Source organism: Juglans regia, unplaced genomic scaffold, assembly GCF_001411555.2.
Source record: "Juglans regia cultivar Chandler unplaced genomic scaffold, Walnut 2.0 Scaffold_692, whole genome shotgun sequence".
Lineage (NCBI taxonomy): Eukaryota > Viridiplantae > Streptophyta > Magnoliopsida > Fagales > Juglandaceae > Juglans > Juglans regia.
Window position 1 is genome coordinate 12,105 of NW_023361791.1, and position 1,400 is coordinate 13,504.

Consider the following 1,400-nt stretch of genomic DNA (forward strand, 5'->3'; position numbering starts at 1 on the left):
AACATGCATATTTTCAAAGTCAACCCCATTTCATTTCTTTTGTGTAAAGCTAATTATGAACCTCACTTACCTAAACTTTTTAACTTTTCATAAACTTCCTCGCAACAATGCCAACGGTATACTGATCATAACCTATAAAATAGTCAAGCGCAATTTTCTTAAATTTCCAATCAAAATATATTTCGATACTTAAACCCGAAATGCCAATATTAACCTATTTTAATTCCTCAACACCTAAAACTCTCATAACCTTCTCATTTTTTTTTTTTTTTAAAAGAGTAGGAAGTCACATGTCCAATAGTGACCCCTCCCAAATTTTATTAATAAAGCCCTCACTTATGGTGGAGGAATACCGTGGTTACAAGAAAGGATCATGGAAAACAGATCCAAAAAGAAGAACAAACTAGAACAAAAATAAAAGACCATTATTAAAAAACAAAAAACACCACAACCCAAACCAAGGCTTACAAAATAACACCAACTTATACAAAAACTAACATCTCAAGGAAGGAAAGCCCAAAGAATCCAAAAGGATCAAACCTCTAAGAACCCGAGGCAAATTATAACTACTCGAAAAAACCCACTCAGATCCTAAGGCCCCTGCCTTTGCTAACCAATCTGCCACCCTATTACCTTCACGATAAACATGCTGAAACTGACAACGAACCGTGCAAACTAATTCAACAATTTCCTCCCAAAAATCCTCCAGATACCAAACTCCACATCGCCCTTTACTCCACCAAGAAATAACTATCATAGAATCCATTTCAACTATCACATTTGATATATTCAGCGATTTACATCTTCTCAACCCATAAAGAAGTGCCATAAGCTCCGCTTTATTATTAGAACCAAACCCAACATAAGAAGCATAAGCCTGAACCATTCCACCAGAAGCATCCCTAATAACCCCACCAATACCACAAGAGCCCGGATTACCCATACTACTACCATCCGTATTCAATTTAAACCACCCCAGCGGAGGTTTATCCCACCTCACCACTTTACAACTCGGAGTTTTCGGAACCACCGAAACTATCCGCAAAGCATCCAAAATCATAGCATCTCGAGAAGAGAAATTATTAATTTGCTTAGCCACCTGTGAAATGGAACCTAACCACACACAAATAGAATGAACAACAGAATTATGCGATTCCACAATACCTTCCATTCGAGCAAGACACCTTCTTCTCCATAATCGCCAAGTAATAATAATGGGAATAATGCCAACAATAAAGCCTACCTGTGAGGAAGAGCTAGCCCTCCTAAACCAAATCTCCACATTCTGTCTCCAAGTTCTACCAAGAGGGATTCCAATAAGATTACCAAAAAAAGACCACACTCTGAATGGAAATTCGCCCTCAAAAAACACATGATTAATATCTTCAATATGACCATGA